Source organism: Rhinolophus ferrumequinum, chromosome 9 (genome assembly GCF_004115265.2).
Source record: "Rhinolophus ferrumequinum isolate MPI-CBG mRhiFer1 chromosome 9, mRhiFer1_v1.p, whole genome shotgun sequence".
NCBI lineage: Eukaryota > Metazoa > Chordata > Mammalia > Chiroptera > Rhinolophidae > Rhinolophus > Rhinolophus ferrumequinum.
Window position 1 is genome coordinate 74,842,806 of NC_046292.1, and position 22,675 is coordinate 74,865,480.

Sequence of the window (22,675 nt, forward strand, 5' to 3'; positions counted from 1 at the left end):
AAACAGAATGCCAGGTGAGGTTTTAATGTGCACTTCCCTTAATAGGAATGAGCTGAGCATCTTTTCATGTTTAAGGATCATTTGCAGGTTTTTTTCAGTTTTCCATCTGTTCATATCTTCTGCCCACTTTTCTATAGGGCTAATCATTTCCATCTCAAATTTTAATTTACTAACACATAAAGATACCATATACAGAGAGGATATTAATTATTTGTCTATGATAGAAGTTATAGTATTTTTTCCCAGTTTGTCATTTTACTCTTTGATAATTTCTTCATACCTTTTGTATTTAAAATATCAGATTTATCAACCTCGTGTTGCTTCTGGATTTTGAGTCATAATTAGAAAGTTTCCTTTGCTCCCAGATTGCTCCCAGGAATTCACCCATGTTTTACACATATGGTTTCATACTTAGATCTTTGCTCTATTTGGAATTTATCCTGAAACACACTGATCTTACTGAATTTTTAAAACACAAAATGAAATTAGAAAATATTAAATACGATACTACCTAACGCTCGCAAAGGAATGGGGAAACTGCCAACCTCTTCCTCAGCTGATAGCAGTGTACACTGATGAAATTAGAATGCAATGTAAGAACACCTATCAATTTTATGTGCTTCAGAATTTCTCCTACACGTGGTTGCAGGATACTTGCATCACATACATGCATATTTATATACATACACATAATATATGCACACACACGTACATACACACATATATACAGACATAAATTTTTTAATTCTTACTGAAGATTTACAGACATAACAAAAGACCCAGAAAGCTTATATATCCATTAGAAGGAGATTGGTTAAATAAATTATGAGACTGCAGCTAAAAACACCATTTATCTGTTTAAAAAGCAAGATAAACCCGCAAGTGCTGATTTAATAATAATCTCTGTTATATTCTCAGGTGAAACAGAGCAAGGCGCAGAAGAGTAAGTCTTATATTTCATTTGTGTTTTAAAAAGGAAAAGAGAAAAATTCTGTTCTAAGCAAAGAAAATGTCTAGAAGCATATATGTGAAATTATCTGAGGTGTTTGTCCTTGAAGTGAGAGAAGGTTCAGTCGTCCTCCAATATAGTATTTGTGCAGCTTTTTTTTTTTTTTTAAGATTTTATTGGGGAAGGGGAACAGGACTTTATTGGGGAACAGTGTGTACTTCCAGGACTTTTTTTTTTCCCAAGTCAAGTTGTGCTTTCAATCTTAGTTGTGGAGGGTGCTGTTCAGCTTCAAGTTGTTGTCCTTTCAGTCTTAGTTGTGGAGGGCGCAGCTCAGCTCCAGGTCCAGTTGCTGTTGCTAGTTGCAGGGGGCGCAGCCCACCATCCCTTGCGGGAGTCGAACCAGCAACCTTGTGGTTGAGATGACGCACTCCAACCAACTGAGCCATCCGGGGGCTCAGCGGCAGCTCAGCTCAAGGTGTCGTGTTCAATCTTAGTTGCAGGGGGCGGAGCCCACCATCCCTTGTGGGACTCGAGGAATTAAACTGGCAACCTTGTGGTTGAGAGCCTGCACTCCAACCAACTGAGCCATCCGGGAGGCAGCTCAGCTCAAGGTGCCATGTTCAATCTTAGTTGCAGGGGGCGGAGCCCATCATCCCTTGTGGGACTCGAGGAGTTGAACCGGCAACCTTGTGGTTGAGAGCCCACTGGCCCATGTGGGAATCGAACCGGCAGCCTTCAGAGTTAGGAGAATGGAGCTCTAACCGCCTGAGCCACTGGGTCGGACTCCTGTGTACCTTTTATATTCGTCTCTTTTCTTCTTTTAAATTGCGTGGACATTACTTTTATAATTTTATAAAGTTTAATCCTGAGAAGGGGCACATTAATATTTAATTTATATTCACCGGTATTCTTTGAATTTTTAAAAGCATATGTTGCCTTTTTCATTTAAGAAAACTAATCAAGCCTTTGTAATTTTTTTTTAAGTTTCCTTTTCCATAGAGCTTAGAGAGTCAGTCAACAGTGTTCTTTCATTTTAAGGTGAGAACATAAACTATTTTCCTGCTGTGATCCATCAAGAAAACAGTGGCCTGATATACATTTTCCAGGGGACTTTTCTCCCCACTGCTAAAAGCCTTTTCGTACTCAATGAGCCAAGAAAATGATGGTCATTGACACATCACCCACTTTGAATGTGAGGATAGAAAAACAAACTAATATTTGTTTTAATCGAAACACATTTACTTTCCAAACTATTTCTTCATATATATAAAACATGTTACTTTTAAATCTAAAGTAATAAAAATCTGATTAGCAATGATAATAGCTAACATTACTGAGTACATAGTATGTGTCCAGCAATGAGCCAAGCATGTCAAATTTGGGTTTGTTTGTTTTCATTTAATCCTCCCAATTTGTTACTCCAGTTTTACAGAGGGGGAATCTCTAAGCCTTAGAAAAGTAACTTGCCTAAAATCACACAGTAAAAGTGTGGGCCAGGATCAGAAATCCAGACAAACTGACTCCAGGGACTGTAAATTTAAGGAAATTAGAATGCCTCATTAGTGGCTCTTTGCGTCTTGATCAAAAATAATGCAGAGAATATCTGAAAACAAATACAGAAGTATTACATGGCCTTGAGTTTGCCTTATGATATTTCTCAAAAAGACTAACGATCAGGCTTCAAAAGGAGCTGTTTGGCCCTTTCCAAAATTTCCAAGATCTTGAACATGTCAGTTCTTGGCCTTCTCCATCAGTGAGAGACATGCAAATAATGGGAGAATGCATGAGTGCAGGATCATTGCTCCAAAGCACAGGCTGACTCTGCCAACAACCGATCTTCCCTTCCCCCTGCAGGCTTCTGCATAATCATGGCATTATACAAGAGATGGGCATGGTTCATATCAACACTACTCAGTAGAACAAAACATTTATCTTACACAACTGTTCCATTTGAAAGTCAACTAGAGGAGCAGCATATGCATAAAACAGTAAGTCGAAAGATTTAGGTAAGGCAATTAAGCACGGCAATATAAATAAAAATTCACTAAGAACAAAGAGGGGGAAAAAAAGTTTGTTTTTGACCCAACAGCTTGTTTTGGGGTTGCTGGGGGGTTGTTTACCACAGAACAAATGTCCATTACGCTTAATCATCCCAGGGTATGTACCTCTATCAATACAAGTCTTTGAATGCCTACAAAAAATAGAATATGCTTTAATAAGAAAATTTACAAGCACCTTTAAGATGCATCTTGAATAATAATTTTCTTAAAACCAATAAAAGGCAAAATTAATAATAAAAATTCAGGTTGATGGATTAATTTTTTTCCTTCTATATTTCATTTATTGTTCTTTAGAGGGACTGTGCAAAACACAGCATTGAGTAACCATGTTTTCAAAACCTTTTTACAAAAGCAATGGAAGTGATCCATGAGAAAATATTCTCCCTTTAGCCAGCTAGGGTTGGAGGATTGGAAGGATGAGGAGAAGAAGAAGGGGACAGAAACAAGCAGGAGAAGAGGAGAGAAAAGGAGAAAAAAGAAATAAGAGACTGACAAAGAGCACCTACAGTTCCCACCTGGAAATACTCAAAGCAAGAATTGACCCTTGTATAGAGCATAAATTACAAACACAAGATGGACTCTAGTAATTCTGATAGTTATGTCAGTCATAAAGTGACAGTCATGCCACAGCATCACGTGGAAGTCATACCCAGTGAGGCCCTAAGCACGTAACTCCAGATGCAGGGTGGGGTGTGACCATTTGGATGGCTTTACTGGACTGCAGATGGGCGCACTGCACCCAGTCTCGAGCATAAAATCAGAGTTCTTTGACAGCTCATCGCTCAGGCTGCAACCGACGAGCTGACAGCCGCACGTGCACTCATCCCAGACAGAGCGCTCGAAGCCTCGCCTTCTGACCGTCTCACCAGCCTGGCCTGACACCCCACACTACACACCGCGGCGGGGCAGGGACTCTCGCTGAACAACGGACTCTCTCTTTCTCATCCTTCTTTCGTAAGACTGTTTTCCATGCCTAACCCTAGTGCTTGCAAACCTGTGTGACCCTCATGTGAAACCGCTCTACCGCGACTATTGGAGGCTATCCTCTGACTGGAGCCTTGGTGAATGCCCATGGTAAACCGAGTCAGTAGTACTAGATCCATAGCTTTATTTTAATAAAGCCTGACATTGTGGAGACACAAACGTGTGTGAGACTGCTGCTTTGCTAGTCGTCCCGCCCACAACAGTCCTCCACGGTACAGTGCTGGGGATTGTCTGTGCACTTCTGAGTGACGGAGAACACAGGAGCTCCTAGGGGAAGCACTTACTCTTGGAGGTCACTCACAGAACAAGTCTGTGCTTTTAAAATACAGGTATTCCCCACTTTTCCAAAGTTTGCATTACACCACTTCACATGTACAAAAGACCTACATGAAAACCTGTTTGCACTAATCAAAAAAATTCAAAGAGGATTTTCATTTTCACCAAAAAAAGGCAAACAGCAAAAATAGCATTCAGCATTTGTTTTGCAGCGAATGAGCCATTACAGAGACAGTGTGCACCCGAGCATCTAAAATGGCAGCGCCTTTACTGTATGTTAGTGTTATTTTAGGTGTTATTTGTTATGATTTGGTAGGTTGTTTTTGGAGTCTCAGAAAAATCAAAACTTTTTCCGTACAAATTAATGGTAACTGCTCCTTCGTATTCTGCCATTTCGGCTTTGGAAAGATTTCACAGGAATGTTCTACTTTCAGATAGCGGAGGCAAAGTGTAATCTTGCCAGGGGCTTCACAGAAATCAAATGAAGAAACCATGGGTCAGCTTGAGCTCTGTTCACTATATGAAGGGAAAAGAGCATTTTTTTTTCTCCTTTAAATGAGAAGTAATAGATGGAAAAACTCTACCAATAACTACTGGAAATTAATTACATAGCTAAGTAGGCCTGGTAATAATCAAAACCAGAGTGCAAGGCAGACCCTTCACTGACCATGTAGAAGAGAACATTGCTGATATCCCCGTCCTCTTTCCAAATTAAACTGCTCTGTTGATCCTGACATATAATTACTCAGAAGTCACTGTAGCTAAAGAATCCCTAATAGGATCTCCACGTCTACATTTTAAATAGGTTTATAAACTAAGAGGCGATGTACACACCAAATGGACTTTAGAGGGCTCTTCCTGATCTGCTCGCCACGCCTCTCCCCTAAGCCACTGTTCACCATGCCCATCTTGTATGCTATGTTCCTGCCACACCAAGCTTTTAGGTCCTTATACATAGTAGGTAAAACTCCAAAACTGAGAACATCAAAATCTAACCAAAAAAAAAAAAAAAAAAAAAAAAAACGGGCAAAGAGTTCCCAAAAAAAGAAACACAGATGGCTCTTGAACATACACAGAGATGCTCAACTCCATTCCTAATAAATGCAAATTACAGCTGCACAAGGGAAAAAAACTGTACCATTTTTCACTTCCTATATTGTCAAAAACACACAGTGCGCTGTTGTGAATGTTGAGGAAGCAGCTCTCTCCTGCTTTGCTCCTGAGAATGGAAAGACCACCACCTGTGGAGGCAATGTGACAACATCCACCAAATGGCAAAGGCATATCCTCTGACCGAGAAGTTCCAAGAATTTCCCCGACTGTGAACAAACTTGCAAATGTGCAAGGTCATTCATTGCAACAGCATTTGTAATAGTGAAAGGTGACTGGCTAAAGACATTTTAGTCTATTCAGAATTGAGATTCCTATAAATCTACTTACAAAACAATAAAAAGGAATGAATAACCTCTACGGCATAACACAGATCTCCAGACATATTTTTCAGACAAAAGAATAAGACACTAAAAAATATATACACTATGCTACCACTGGAAATCTAGAATACATAGTCACATTTGCTTTTATTTGTATACAAAACTTTGGATCTATATAAGAAACAAATAATAGCAATGGATAGAAACTGGGAGGAAGGAGTAAGAATAGAATTGATGGGAGACAAGGTAAGAGGAAGACTTTCCTTTGTATAACTTACTTTGAAACCTATTCCAAAATTAAGTATTTTCAAAGTAAAAAGCAATAGTAAAAACTAAAGCATGTCTTAAATCTTCCTGTAATCGCCCCATTTCTTTACTTCCTTTCATAGTCAAACAACTCAAAAGCTGTGTTTCTTTGTATCAGCTCTACATACTGTTACCTCTCCTTCACTCCTCATTTCAGGTGAAGACCTTCAACCACTCACCAGTTCTAGAAACCACTTTCATCATGGGAACCGGTACTGAATGACAGAGACAGCAGCACAATGCAGTTCAACATGCCTTTCTTTATAGTATCAACAGCATCCCTCCCCTATTTTCCTCTTACCTCCCTACCCTCTCTGCTTTATCCATCCCCTTCTGCACTCCCTGACTTAGAGTTCTTCAGGACCTAGATGTTGGTCCCCTTCTCATCTATTCACTAGATGATTGCAACCGTTCCTCTCTCATGGTTCTGAATACTAATTATGCAGAGAGATGATACCCAAATTTATACTTTCGGTTCGGACATCTATCTGAGCTCACTATCCAACTCACCTAATAACATCTCCACTGCAATGCACCAAAGAAATATTAAACTTGATATAAATCATTTCCAAAACTGAACTCTCAAATTTTCATAAGGTTCTAATTAGGAATACAGAAACCAGTCTAGGCATTAAAATGATGAAAAATTAATACAAAAGTGTGGTTAGATGGGTGAAGAAAAAGCCAAGACACCAAATGGGGAATGGTGAAGCAATCCCAAGATGAGTAACAGCAGGAAACCATGACCAGCCTAAGGGCTAGAGAGCCCAGAAGCTGTGATCATTTGGCAGGTGCTAGAGCGATGTCTGGCGCTGCCCATCGGGAACCAGGACGACAAAGGAGGAGCTGTCTGATAGGAACTGAAACCACAGGAATGAAACTGCTACCTCCTGAGACACGAACCAGAGCTAAAAGAGGGAGGAAAATACCCTACCTTCTCCCCACTCCTATCCTTCAGTCTTCCATCAGTGTCTCCTGTTGGCCAAATCGACCCACAAAAGCCAAAAGGTAAGCAAGACTATAAAGTGCAGTTCCATGCAATACAGAAGGCAGAGAAAGTCAGGAAATTGAATCTCAGAGCCAAAAGGCAAACGACTAAACCTTACCTCTTCCAGTCTTTCGCATCTCCATAAATGGCACATTTACCCAAATGGTGAAACCAGAAACCTAGGGGTTATCTTTAATCATTCCTTTCACTTCACCATCTCCTACAACAAATCCAACATCTCCCAAAGGATTTTATCTCCGAAGTAACGTGAAAATGTCTGCTCTTTATCTCCACTGCCACCAAAGGCTACATCTCACCTAGAGCACTGCAATAGTCTCCTGCTTCCGGATGGGTTGCCATTAAGACAACAGAGAAAACTGTCAAGGAAACAAAGGAAATCTACATATATGGATAATTGAAAACTAGGTGAACAAGATATATACTATTGGCAGCTATTTGAAACTATATTTTGGTAAGATAAAAAATAAGTCATTATTGAGAATTTACTACACACACATAAAAAAAGAATTGTTAAAAAATACAACTGTATCTTTTTTTTTTAGAACTCAGCAAAATAAAATTTCTTATTGTTTCACACATACATCAAACAAACCAAAAAATAAATAAACAGCAACTTCCAAGACAAAAAAAGGAAAAAAAAACCTTTTTTTTATCTTTGGCCCTCTTAGCCATCTCATAAAACCAACTACTTATCATATAGCTAGGTACATACACAAAAAGTTATGGAAATGCTGGGAATAAGACTCTGTTGTTATTGTTGTTGTTTTTGCTTTTTTTACAAGGTGTTGTTTTTTTCCCTCCTTTGAGATTATAATAAACGTGGTCACACCACATGCAGAGTCAGAAGTAAGACAGGGATTGCTCCAAAGGCTGGTTTGGTCACTGGAGAGCATTAAAAATGGCTGCCCCTAACAATACGTACAAAAATATAAAATGTAAATTAAAAATATAAATTTTCCTCTTTAAAGTACTTTAAAGAAAAAAAGCAAGGCCTTGGAAGGTTTGGTCCTCTCCCATTACAAATTCACACTGCAGTGTTGGTCGAGTGGTGGAAAGCATGTGTCGCCTGTGGGTGGCTCTGTTCAGTGGGCAGCTGAGCTGGCCTCTGCACCAGAAGGTGACCACGTTTAGATTGTTTAGAGTCTGAGGTTGAGGTGGGAAGGGGGCAGCGAACGAGTCACAGCAGCCTTTTTTTTTTTTTTTTTGGTTAATTTACCTTTTTCCTTTTTTGCTGCCTAGTCATCCTCAGCGATCTTCTACTTTTTGGTGTCGATATCTATCATGTTCAGCGGCCCATTTGCCCAAAGCTGCCTCAGCCTCCTCATCTTCATCTCCATTCTCTCCCTTCACATCACCACCTTTCTCTTCTTTGTTCCATTTTCCTCATTAGCGTTCCCATTAGCAGGTATGTCTCTTCCACTCTCCGCCTCCTCCACAACTTCCTTCTTCTCCTTTTAGTCCTTGGTGGAGATCTCGAGCTGGTGTCCACAACCACATCTGCCATAGTGTGCATAAGTGATCCAATGCAGCAGATTAAAAAGAAAGTCAGAGTTTGGGGACTCTAGGAAAAAACCTGAGTACACATCAGCAGAGGAGACGCGCTGAGAGGTGGCTGCAGTGAGTAGGGAGCCAGACCCAGGACAATGCAGAGATGACTTTTCAGAGCGCCAGTCCAGTTGTCTCCTTAAATTCACGTATTCCATGAAAAATTTCCTTCCTGTCTCAAATATTTTTAAAATGATATACTGCAAAGAGTTCTATTTAGCCAAGGAGCATATCATAAGCACCAAGAAACCACTCACTAGTAAATTTGCTAAACATCTGGTATCTGTTCAGATTATATACAACCTTCAATTATTTACCACAAATCAATGACTCAAGTCATCTGCTAGGAATGGTACATTTCCAGGACCGGTTCTAGAGTACAGAAGTATCTCCTTAAAGGGAAGCTTAGATTATCTGCCGAATATCATCTCTAATACAAAAAAACCTCTGGATTTGACCCAGCAAACTTACTGGATCAAAACAATTACCAATTGGTAATCAAAACAAAAAGATCCATAGGACACTGCCAAGGGAGGAAAGATCCAAATCAAAAATAAAGCTATAGACTAGGCATAGGTTTGCTAGACTTCAAAGTGCTAAGAATAACATCATCTATGAATGAAATAATGAAACTGAATGTGAGTGAAGTAGTTTAAGACCAGTGTCCATTCCACACCAATGATCAACATTTTGAATATGACACCTGGAAAGATACAAAATGCACCAGCTGTATACCTAGTAGGCATCCAATAATTGTCGTTCAATTAGTTAATGGATATTGATAAGCAATATCCCAATAAGAGAATACCAAACTTTCTAAAATTACCAATATGTTTTACCAATTTGAGACAAAGAATAAGTAGTCACAAAAGGAGGAACAATATTGCTTTAAAGAACTATTTGGGAAAGAAGAACTATCAGAAAACCTTACTCATTTGTCACAGTAGCTAGGGACTTACTGAAGAGAGAAGTGAGTATTTAATTATCTGACACCACTGTACATAAAAAGGGAGAATTATTTTAATAAAACTACTAAGATCATTTAACTAGAATTGGACATGTAGAATGTATTCATGTTACCACCTTTTAAAATTAATATTAATATCCCCTAACTCCAAATCTACTTTTTAGATTTAAATTTTATTTCTTTTAGGTGATTCCAATTTTATTTTGATGACTTAATTCATTTTCTAGTTATAAAGTCAGAAATAATGTATTCTAGTCTTAATTTTACTTCAAAAAACTAGAGACAACTTAAAGAACTATTACAACTCAATGATAAAAAGACAAATAATCCAATGAAAGATGGGCAAAAGAGATCTGAATAGACATTTCTCTAAAGATATAAAAATAACCCATAACCACATGAAAAGATGCTCAACATAAACAGCCATCAGGAAATGCAAATCACAACTATAATGAGATACCACTGCACATCTACTAGGACGGCGAGAATAAAAAAATAAAAGTATAATAATAACAAATGTTGGTGAGGATATGGAAAAACTGGTGATGTGAATGTAAAATAGTATAGCTGATTTGGAAAACAGTCTGGCAGTTCCTCAAATTGTTCAGTAAAGAGTTCACTTATGAGCCAGCAATTCCTCTCCTGGATATATACCCCAGAAAAATAAAAATGTATGTTCATACAAAAACTTACACATCAACGTTCATAGCTGCATTATTCCTCATAGCCAAAAAGGGGGAAAAACCCAAGTGCCCATCAACTGATGAATGGATAAATAAAATATGGCATATCCATACAATGGAATATTATTAGGCAATAAAAAGAAATGAAGTACTGATACATGTTACAACATGGATAGACCTTGAAAACATGCTAAATGAAAGAAGTCAGTCACAACGCAACACATGTGTGATTCCACTTAAATGAAATGTCCAAAGAGGTGGAAAGTAGATTGGTGATTGCCTAGGGCTGGAAAGCTGGGAGTACTGAGGGATAACAGCTCAAGGATGTAGAAATTCTATTTAAGGTAATGAAGTGTTTTAAATTGACTGTGGTGATGGATGCAAAACTATGAATATACTAAAAGCTACTGAATTGTACTTTAAATGGAGTATAGTATGAGAATTATCTCAATAAAGCATTTAAAAAACAAAACAACAACAAAAAAAAATTAGAGACAAGCTTAAGCCATCCCATCACCACTCATTTCGGTACCCTCTGCCTAAATGTCTCTTGCAGTCATCTGCCCTATCAAACTCCTACTCATCGTTCTCAGCTCGGTTACATGTCACCTCCCCTAGGAAGCCTTCTGTACCATCGTTCTTCAGAAAGAGTAGGACACTGCTCCCTCTGTAATCACAGATGATTCATAAACATGTCTGACCAAGATTCATAAACATGTCTCCCCCCTTAGTAGGAGTCCCTCAAAGGATTATTCATCTTCAAATCCCAGAGCGGAGCTCAGGACTTAGAAAAGAATATGCGTATTGTGGGTGGGTGGGCGGAGGGGTGGATGGATGGATGGGAGGGAGGGAGGGAAGGAGAGAGAGAGTAGAGGAAAGAAACAGACAGCAAACATAAATAAACAAAGCAGCAAAGATCAAGAACGACATGGTAATGAGTAAGCACCCAGACCAAATGAGGAGGCAAACAGATAAGGTCTTGTCAGTAATCAAAAGTTAACACAGAGAAATGCTTTCAGCAGAAGCTGGGGTCAAACTCTAACAGAGAATCTGGTATTTCTCCCAGGAGATCTTCTTGTTCTAACAGGAACAAAGACAGCAGCAATCTTTCATTCTATAGAACACTGTGCACTAATAAAAAAAAAAATGTATTTACAGAAATATCATGGAAAAATGCTTTCATTTAACAGACATTATGCAGTTTATACATATAGTGATAATCATAAAAAATTAAAAGGGAAAAAGCAGAACTCTATCATTAAAAATAGATTAGAAGGAAATGCACCAAAATGCTAACAGTAGCTATATTTAGATACTGCCACTTATGTTCTAGAGATCAAGTCTTCCTAAATCCCAGAGGCTTTCTCACATGAGTCTGGGCCTAGCTGACTAGAGGGAGGGATCTTTTTCCCCAAGCCTAATCCCTACCATCTGGAAGTTCTTTCAGGCCTCTGGGGACATGTTCTGTCTCATCTGACTGGCTCTTCTGGAAGGGCTGGCTCCTCAGAGCTGGTTTAGGCTCCAAGGGTCTTCTGCATCCAATTATTCAACAGAGGTCCAGGCTTGGACCTGGCAAGCCAAGTTCCTAACATTGGCCTTGAAGAAGGCTATTTGAATAGAGATTAGATAATAAAGGCCAGAAGTAGGCTCTTAATCACGGGGCAATGAAGGCTCAAGTGGAAAAGAAATGGTTGCAAAAACAAAAGAAAGTAATTACAGACAAGATACGAAAAATGACAGCAGGAAGAATTAAAGGTTTCTGACCTAGAAGGCTAATTCAAAGAGTGACACCAGTAACATAAATGGAAGCACTAGGAAGGGACCAGTCAGAGGAGAGGACTGTAACTTCAGCATTAGACATGTTCACTTTAAGATACCTATCAGTGACGTGTGCAGGCAGAACTGTGCCACAAGCAATGGTTAAGCGCATGAAAGAACTCAAAGGTCAGTGGTGCTGATTATCACCAAAGATGACAGACAGCAGGCACTCGTGTGAGACTATTGTGCATCAGGGTTAAAAATCATCAAGAAGATGGAATTATGTCCGAGGTGTAATGGGTGGGCAGGACTTCAAAGAGGAGTTTGCCTGAGGAATGGTGACAGAACAATGGTCTTAAAGTGGCAGTGAAAAGTAAAATTATGCTGACCCTTCTCTGCCTTATGAATCAGAGGGAATTTGCCTAGAAGTCACAAGGGCAATTAAAATGCTTGACTTAATTTCCCAGAGATTTCAATTTGACTATGCAATAAATTAGAAATAAAAAACCCCATTTGCATAGCATTTTACCACTTGCAAAGCATTTTCAAATACATGATCTCATCTGGGCTCCCCAAGAGCCCCATAAGGTAGGTATTACAATTCCCATCTCGTGGATGAGGAAACAGGGAAAAAAAGATGACGTGACTTGCAAAGAGCCAGCCTAAACTGGAAATCCCAAGGCAAGGGCAGGATCAGTCTTTGGCTCTAAAAGCTGAGCTGAGGCTCTCTGAATCTGCACTATCCACTTCCCCTTTGAGGTTAGGTGCTGGGATGTGGGTTGTCCTTACAAACATGTACAGGGACTATTTCTTTCATAGTGCCCAAAACAACTAAGCCTGCACATTCATTCACAGCTTACAGTCATCTGTTTTTCTCTGTGAAAACTAAATTTTACTTTGAGAATGTTATAAATTATCTCTACTCCTCATGAAAAGAGCTATGAAGTGGAAAGAATAGGTGAGACAAAAAACAACAGTGACAGAAGAAGCATGTAAGAACTAAGAGGACACCGGATTGCTGCTACCCTCCCTACCCTTCCATACCTTTCAGTACAAAGCCATCGGGTGGGGCTGAACAACAAACAGCGTGCTGCGGCATGATGGGTGGCAGAGCCCACCCAAGGGGGGAAGGGGTCAGAGCACGAGCAGGCTGAGAAAGGCATCTGCATGGGAGGGTGACTCGGTATGAGGTATCAGTGCATGAGAAGAGGGTGAAGGTGAAAGTTAACATCACCAATAATGGGACAAATAAAAGTCAGGTGACACTTGATAGGATACACTCAAAGGAAAACAGCATTACCTATGTAGATATTCCAGCCAAAGATGCTTAATTTGAACTTACTCATGAGAAACATCAGACAAACACAAATCGAGGGTCAATCATTCAAATAACTGGTCTGCACTCCTCAAAAATGTCAAAGATAAAAAAGGAAGGAAAGAGAGAGAAACTGGTCCAGATCAAGAGTCTTAAAGAGACATGATAACTCAAAGCAAGATGTGATCCCAAAATGGATCCTCTTGCTATAAAAGGCATTACGTGCGGAACACCATGAACGAGGTCCAAGGATTAGGGGCTAGTGATGTCTAAATGTTAGTTCCCTGTTTTTGAAGGCTATGTTGTAGTTTTGGAGAAGAACTTTACAGGAAACAAACAAGTATGGATATGGGGGTGAAGAGGCATCAAATGAACAGCTTACTATCAAACGGCTTAGACAAAGACATTTTCTATACTGCTCTTGCAACTTTTCTGTAAACACCTTTTTCTTCTTTTTTATACGTTTTGAGGAGATTGGAGAGGCAGGCTGCTCAACGATGTAAGAATATACAGCTGCCACAAAAACCTTACAAGGGAATGAAAGGCACCATAAAACATGGACCATGACTCTATCCACATGGAGGTATTTTTGCCCTGATAGGAAATTAAAGGTCAGTTTTATGGGAACAATGGCAGGAGCAAGACCAATAAAGATATTGACTAAGTAGGGCTTTTTTAAAATGTTTATATTAAAGGAGCACTTATTTTAAAAGTCAAAGAGAAAAAAAATATTCACATATAATTACATTCATAAATCTTTCCCTACATATGGAGAAATAAGTGAAGTTGATTGAGAGCCAGATAATGTACTTGGTGCTTAAGTATTGTGCGTATTACGTAACATTCAGACTTTAAATTCTATTATTCACATACTACCCTATTTCCAAATCAAAAATAGTCCAGTTTCCCTGTCTCAGTATTTTTAAATATGTATAATGCATCCAACACCTAGTCATGATAAAAACACTCAGAAAACTAGGAATAGACAGTATTTTCCTCAAACACATAAAGAACATCTACCAGAATCCAATAGCTAACATCATACTTAACAGTGAAAGGTTGAATTATTTCCCGCTTAAGATCAGGAACCAGGCAAGGATGACCCATCTTACCTGTCATATTCAACACAGTACAGGAAGGTCTAGACAACATAATGAAGGAAGAAAAGGATATAATATGCACACAAAGCAGAAAGAAAGAAATAAAACTATCTCTTTTTTGAAGATGAAATAAATACGTATGTAGAAAATCCCAAGGAATTTACAAAAAGCTTGTAGAAAAACCACCAAAAAAATGAAAAGACCACCTATTAAATAGGAGAAGATACTCACCAATGATACATCCAATAAAGGGTTAATATCCAAAATTATAAAGAACTCATGCAACTCAACACCAAAAAAACTAACAATCCAATTTAAAAACTGATCGGAAGACCTGAACAGACATTTCTCCAAATGTCTATTGACCAAGAGACATATAAAAAGATGCACAACATCACTAATCATGAGAGAAATAAAAATTAAAACAACAATGAGATATCACCTCACACCTGTCAGAATGGCCATCATCAATAAATCAACAAACAAGTGTTGGCAAGGATGTGGAGAAAAGGGAACCCTTGTGCACTGTGGTGGGATTGCAAATTGGTGCAGCCACTAGGGAAAACAGTTTGGAGGCTCCTCAAAAAATTAAAAACAGAACCACTTTATGACCTAGCAATCCTACTTTTGGGTATTTATTTGAAGAAATCCGAAACACTAAATTGAAAAGATATATGCACCCCTATGTTCACGGCTGCATTGTTTAAAATAGCCAAGATACGGAAGCAACCTAAGTGCCCATCAACAGACCAACTGGATAAAAACGTGGTACATATCTACAATGGAGTATTACTCAGCCATAGAAAAAGAATGAAATCTTACCACTGGCAACAACATGGATGGACCTAGAGGATATTATGCTAAGTGAAATAAGTCAGACTGGGAAAGACAAATACCATATGATCTTACCTATATGTAGAACCTAAAGAATAAAATAAATGAACAAACAAAACAGACACAACTCATAGATACAGAGAAAAAAACCGACGGTTAGCAGATGGGAGGGGGTTTACGAGGCTGGGTGGAAAAGGGGATGGGATTAACAAGTACAAAACGGTGGTAATGAAATAGTCACAGGGATGTAAAGTACAGCACAGGGAATAGAGTCAGTAATGTTGTAAAAACTATATATAGTTCCAGGTGGGTACTAATCAGGGGGAATCGCTTCGTAAATTATATAAATGTGTAACCACTATGCTGTACACCTGAAACTAATATAAAATAATACTGAATGTCCAACTGTAATTGAAATAAACAAAAAACAAAAAGCTCCTAGAACTAGTGTGTTCTGCAAAGTAGCAGAATATAAGATCAACAAACAAAAATCAATTACATTTGTATATACTAACAATTAGTAAGTAAAATTGAAATCAAGAAAGCAATACCACTTACAACTGCACCAAAGAAAATTAAATACTTAGGTATAAATCGAACAAAATATGGACCAAATCTGTATGCTGGAAATTATAAAATTTTGTTGAAAGAAATAAAAGACCAAATCATTGGAAAGACTTAGCACATTCATGGACCATCGTATAGATGTCAATTCTTCCCGAAATTGGCTTATAAGTTTAACACAATTCCTATCAAAACCCCAGCATGGTTTTTGGTAGACAGAGACAAACCTATTCCAAATTTTATATGGAAAGGAAAAGTCCCTAAAATAGGCAAAACGATTTTGAAAAGGAAGAAGAATAAAGTGGGAGGAATCAGTCTACCTGATTCCAAGCTTTCTTATATAGCTATAGTAATCAAGTATTGATGTAGAAAGGAAAGCCTCCCAGGGAACATGAACAAGGACAGCAGATCAGTTAACTAAGGAATTGAATCCACTGCCAGAACAGGAAGTCTTCAATATTCACATTTGCCAGTGTCTGGTGTGTTTGAGGACCAGTGACAAAATATTTTGAGTTCCAATTCTCCCCTTTTCTAAGTCAGAGGATTTATTATAGTCATCTTATTCCTTTATCCACTGTAGCTTGCTGGGTATACGGGGACAGTAGGTCCCCAGAGGACAAGCCACCACCAGACATGATGTAGAAAGCTATACATGAAGCAGGTATCGTAGACTCCGAGGTCAAGGCAGTCGTGCGTGAGAAAAGGTATCACGTCCCTCAGAGAGGCGGTGACCACATTCCCTGTAAAATGTATCCATAAAAAGCAGCATATATTTGGATTTTGGCTAGCCAACATGATACATTTTGCAGATACTGCTGGCTAGCAAACCCAGTACTTATTCCCAAACTCCTTCCCCCTGCCCCCACCTCTCCCAGTGGCTGGAGCAGCTAACTCACACATTCACAGCCTCCCTTCCAGTGAGCTGCGGTGGTGACCGGTAAGGGGAAGTCCGCTGTGCTGCGAGGCTTCCAGGAAGGCTTTCAGTTTCCTGGGAAAGGGAAGAGAGGTGTTCCAGGAAGGCTTTTCATTTCCTGAGAAAGAGATGCTGCTGTCGATTCATGCCCCTTCGTGGTGCCTCAAACAGAAGCAAGAGCAACCGGTTGCCACCGTGAAGGAAAGGCCAAGAAAATTATAGAACAATGGCCCTACATTGTGAGCTGCTAAGCCAATGTCTTAGGGCGGATACCTGTCTCCAAACTTTTTCTTCTGTGAGGAAAGTAAATCCTCATTAGTTTAAACCACTATTGATTAGGTGTTCTTTCACATACAATGGAAAGCATCCCTAACTAAACACAGGATATGTTACCTAATAATAATTCATTTTTAAATAAGAATAATGATTTACTATTGCATTAATACTAATAACAAATAACTGATGTTTCTAAATAAGTCTTTTAGAGCACTTTCAAAACAAATATTAATTTGATACTGTATGTTATAAAATGCTTTTCCACGTATTATTTCCCTTAGCCTCTTTGGACCTCAATTCCTTTCTCTCATTCAATGTGTACTTTTAAATGCCTACTATGTATTTGTTAGGCACTCTTCTAGGTGCTGCAAAAACAGAAAGTGATCAAGATTTAGCGAAGGCCTCTGCTTCCAACCAGCTTGCTTTCCAGCAGGAAACTTATTTGGAAAATGAGGCAGATGGGAAATGACCTATCCCAACACCGACAATTGTCAGACAATGAAGCTAGATTTGGCATATGACACAGGCCATCAGGAAAAAGAAAACCTAAAGGAAGGGGGCTCTGAATGAGACCACTCTAAGTCCGTGAGTCTAGGAGGGGAAAAAAATAGTAAAAAATTACAAAATAAAAAAAGTAGGAAGAAAAGTATACTCAATCCACATCCTCAAGCCCCACTCTGCCCAAAGAGCAGCAAAGAAAACATAGATCCTAAATCAGACTTTAATGACGGGGGAAAGGGAACACAATTAAGGCAGGCTATTGTTTTCAGCCTAAGCCAGGAAGAAAGGCTGATAAGCTAAAATTAGTCAAAGGGATGTAGAGTTTCCCAATTACAATTGTATAGAATCTGACTTAATTTTTTTAACGTAACAGTCCACATTCTCTTTGATGATATTTTATAATCTTAACTACAGCAAAATCTGTTTATATTACACTCTACCCAGAAGCAATTCACTGACTGCAATGCCTTACTTCTACCTAATACCGTTGGGAAAATAGATCTAAATATCACAAATCACTTAAGAGGCTTAAAACACAAAGAATGCATTTCAGCCAAATATGTCTAAATGCTTATTAAACTGTACCTTACAGCAATATATTGACTTTTACACACTACCTATATAACTTGACTCATTAAAGAGCCCTAATTTTCAGGAATTTGTCATAAGTCAAAAAGAATTTAAACTTTTAATTAATTTAATGACTTTCACATATTTCCCTGGTGAGAACTGTGTGAAAATTTCTAGACTAATATACACATCACTGGAATTCTTGGGAAATTAACCAATGCAGAAAAGGCAAAATGGATGTATATTGACTGGACACTTTAACTTAATTCACCTACAAAATTTACTCTAATAGCCTTTTTTATATTTGATACATGAGAGCTAATGTAAATAATTTAAGAGTTTTACAGTATAGTCAAAAGTAGTTTGCTGAAGTGGACTAGAATATGTAACTACTTCTACATACAGTTACAAAAACAAATATAAGTCACATCTATGGTTTAACTCTTACAAAAACTCCAATAGAAATAAAATAATTTTTCCTGAGAATTAACTTTCTATAATATCTTTATCCAGAATACTTTAGAGTTTTATCTTACGGCAACCAGAGCAAAGGCAAATATTGTCGTTTTGAATTAAGTGTGCTAAGTATTCTGGGAAATCATGCTACTACTCAGAAAACAAATGAACAGAGGTGAGATATTTTATAAACCATAATCATAAGATCTCTGCCAAAAAGCACAGAAGCATTAGAGACAGAACTTTGTTTCAACAAAATCATTACAACAGAGAAACTATTTCTATTATATAGCCTGTTCTAACACAAGTTGTTGATGTAAATACAATAAACTGAATAAGACAAACAAAAAATTGGCTTCCATATACTCTACAGAAATATAGTGCAGAATTACATATAGAAGCTTATGTAAAAAATGTAATACTAAGTAATCCTATAATTTGAAATATTTCTCAAATTTCCATGTCTCGTTTTTTCCTACTATTACATTTGTAGAAATGGATGTTTTTAAATTAATTCTAACACTTAGGTCTAATCTGGGAAATCATAGCCCAGTTTCCTATGAGTTTGTGGGCCCGAGGTGGTGCCAAGTTAAGAGAGCATTAAGATAAAAAGAAGTAGAGATCTAATTACATCAAAAGCAAGACTTTCACATTGTATATACAGGATGTAGCAAGAGGTGGACACCCTATTATCAGCCTGGACTTCTCTGAGTCAGAGGATAACAAACAGCATCTTCAGAAGGAAGGAAAAGTTCTTAGCAAAAACAGACAAACAAAAGGAGATCAACATACGCAAATTAATCAATGTGATACATAAACAAAAGGATAAAAATCATATGATCTTATCAATAGATGCAGAAAAAGCATTTGACAAGATACAGCATCCATCTATAATTAAAACACTTAATAAAATGCGTAGAGAAGTACCTCAACACAACACAGGCCATATATGACAAACCCTTAGCTATTACCATACTTAATGGTGAAAAACTTTTCCCCTGAGATTAGGAACAAGATAAGGATGCCCCACCTCACCACTGTGATTCAACATAACACTGCAAGTCCTTCCTAGCTACAGCAATCGGGCAAGACAAAGAAATACAAGTGTCATGCAGGGTCTCTGGTCCCACTCTCGGTGGGCGGACATGGAATATGGTGAAGCCGAAAAGGAACACCCACAGAGCCATGGGTGGGGGTTCATACCACTACAGTCTCGCTGGCGGCTGAGTTGGAGATACAGGAAGCAGGATCCACACAATCCGCTATCCGCCGCTCGCTTCTCTGGCAACCACCTTGCCAGCATATCCACGGCACTTATATTAGTGGCTAATGGCTAACCAGTTACAACTGACGGACAATTAGTTACAGCTGATGGCTATCTGATTACAGCTGATGGCCATCTACTACCTGAGCCAGCACCTTTCCACGTGAGGCCGAGAGCCTGGAAACTGCTCTCGAGGACTCCGTCCCTACAAAAAGGCATCCAAATTGGGAATAAAGAAGTCAAATTGTCACTTTTTGCAGATGACATGTTCTTTATAGAGAAAATCCTAAAGACTCCACCAAAAAACTATAAGAAACAATAAACAAATACAGTAAAGTTGCAGGATACAAAAATCAATGTACAAAAATCCATTGCATCCCTATATACTAACAATGAAATTTCAAAAAATTAATGAAAAAAGTTCGTTTTGCAATTGCAACAAAAATAATAAAACACGTAGGAATAAACTTAACAAAGGATGTGAAGGACCAATACACTGAAATCTGTTAACACATTATTAAAAGAAATTGAAAAAGACACAAAGAAATGGAAAGATATTCCATGTTCATGGATCAGAAGAATCAATATAGTAAAAATTATCATACAAAACAATATACAGATTTAATGCAATCCCGATAAAAATCCCACTGGTATTTTTTAAAGAAATAGACCAAAAACTCATCAGATTTGTATGGAATCACAAAAGACCTTGAATAGCCAAACCAATCCTGAGAAAAAAGAACAAAGTTGGAGGTTTCACACTCCCTGACTTTAAATTTACAAAACAACAATAATCAAAACAGCATGGTATTGGCAGAAAAACAGACACACAGACCAAGGGAACAGAATTGAGAACCCAGAAATAAACCCACATGTATTGAGAAAATAATTTTCAACAAAGAAGCCAAAAGCATACAATGGGGGAAAAAGGAAGTCTCTCTTCAATAAATGGTGCTGCGAATATTGGAAAGCCACGTGCAAAAGAATGTAACTAGACTGCTATCTGTCACCATAAACCAAAATTAATTTAAAATGGATCGAAGACCTCAACATAAGACCTGAAACAATAAACTGCATAGAAAGAAACATAGACACTAAGTTACGGACTTTGGTCTCAGAGAGGATTTTATGAATTTGACCTCAAAGGCAAGGGAAGTAAAAGCAGAAATAAATGAATGGGACTACATCAAACTAAAACGCTTCTGCACAGCAAAAGAAATCATCAGCAAAACAAAGAGGCAACAAACCGAATGGAAGATATTTGCAATCAACACCTCCAATAAGGAGCTAATATCCAAAATATATAAAGAACTGGTACAACTCAACAACAACAAAAAACAATCCAAATTTAAAAATGGGCAGAGGACATGAACAGACACTTCTCCCAACAAGACATACAAACGGCCAACAGATATATGAAAAGAAGCTCAACTTCACTAACTATTAGGGAAATGCAAATAAAAACTACAAAGAGATACCGCCTCACACTTGTCAGAATGGCTGCTATCAATAAGACAAGTAAATAATAAGTGTTGTAGAGGTGGTATGGGGGGTAAGGAACCCTTATACACTGATAGTGGGAACATAAACTGGTCCAGCCACTAGGAAAAACAGTATGGAATTTCCTCAAAATATTAAGAATGGAATTATCATATGAGCCTATACCCTCTTATGGGTATCTACCCACAAAATTTGAAAACATTTATCCATAAAGATATATGTACCCCTATGTTCAATGCAGTGCTATTCACGGTGGCCAAGACATGGAAACAACTAAAGTAAAGTATCCTTTGATAGATGATTGGATAAAGAAGTTGTGGTATATATACACAATGGAATATTACTCAGCCATAAGAAAAGATGAAATACTGCCATTTGTGACAACATGGGTAGATCTTGACATTATCATGCTAAGTGAAATAAGTCAGACAGAAAAAAATCAAGAACCATACAATTTCACTCATATGTGGGATATAAAACTGAAAGCAACAAACAAGACAAAAATTCATAGACATAGACAATAGTTTAGAAAGGGGAGAGAAGGAGAGGTAGAAAAGGGTAAAGGGGATCAAATATATGGTGATGGAAGGAGATCTGACTTTGGGTGGTGAATACACAGTGCAATATGTATTCTGTCTGACAATTAAGTTCATGAACTTGTTGCACCGATGTTATAAGTAACTTGGCCAATGTCATGCATTACCAAATGGTAAAACAGGGATTTGAGTTTAGCAAACTTGCTCTAGACTCTGCAACCTTAATCAAATGTATTTAAAAGCACATCAAAATATATCAGTAATAAAATAAGGGTGTATTACATAGCGCTATTTTTCTTTATGTCAGGCACCATGGCTTAGAAACCAACAAAACCTCCCCTACTAAATAACGAACCTCCACCCTAGTTTTCTTGTAAAACATATATAGCAAGCATCTTGCACAACATAAAAATTTTTGAACCGGTATACTACTCCTTCTGTAAACCATAGCAGTAAGATTAAATTTTAACAACATTTGAATACAACATAGCAATTTCCCTTTCCCACTAAGGTTGAGAAAGTATACTGCACAGGATACCATCTTAAAATCTTGACTACACTAAATAACTTAAGTGTTATAAAATAAGCTGGCAAGCCATATTATATTACTATATCGTATCTCACTCCCCATGTCCCAAATGGATCACTACATAAACTTACTAGTTTGCTTTCTTTACTTACAAAGTTAGTTTATCTACTGATTATCTTAAGATGTTTCAAAAATTGTCATTCTTTTCAAATAAGGGTGTGTATTTCACTATAACTTTAAACTCTTTTCTGTTTGTTACAAAAAAAAAAAAGAATAGGCTTTCTGGAACAATGAAATGAGACTACAGCGATTTATTTTAAGGCAAGTTATGCTTGCTTTGCCCTGGA

At 38.0% G+C, this 22,675-nt stretch overlaps 1 protein-coding gene across 4 annotated transcripts in view; it reads right to left on the reverse strand.

Moving 5' to 3' along the window:
* CDKAL1 (CDK5 regulatory subunit associated protein 1 like 1) overlaps window positions 1–22,675 on the reverse strand; it is a 623,742-nt gene that overhangs the window by 521,436 nt on the left and 79,631 nt on the right. The window lies entirely within an intron of this gene.